Raw genomic sequence first — 335 nt, forward strand, 5'->3', positions numbered from 1 at the left:
GAATGAATGGATTACAACCCAGATTACTTTGCCATAGGCATGGCCGCTTTGTGGTTAGCGTCCTTTATATACTGGTTTTGTCTGTAATCGGAAAGTATGATGTGACCGAATACTTTTCGGGCGTTCATTACAATACGTCTTCGTTTGTAAATTGTAATGTGCATTATACGTAGACTGCCTACAATAAGCATTACAATTTTAAATTAGGTCAGCGGTGTTTTAATCATTTATTTGTACGAATTACGAAATGCATATTGTGGACGGACCCCATTTAACTGTGGGCCGCTGGAAAACGTATGCATCAGATCCGAATATTCGTAAATGCTTGACCGATG

This window comes from Rhagoletis pomonella, unplaced genomic scaffold (assembly GCF_013731165.1).
Source record: "Rhagoletis pomonella isolate Grant_MI unplaced genomic scaffold, Rhpom_1.0 Rhpom_scaffold_00005, whole genome shotgun sequence".
In the NCBI taxonomy this organism is placed as follows: Eukaryota; Metazoa; Arthropoda; class Insecta; order Diptera; family Tephritidae; genus Rhagoletis; species Rhagoletis pomonella.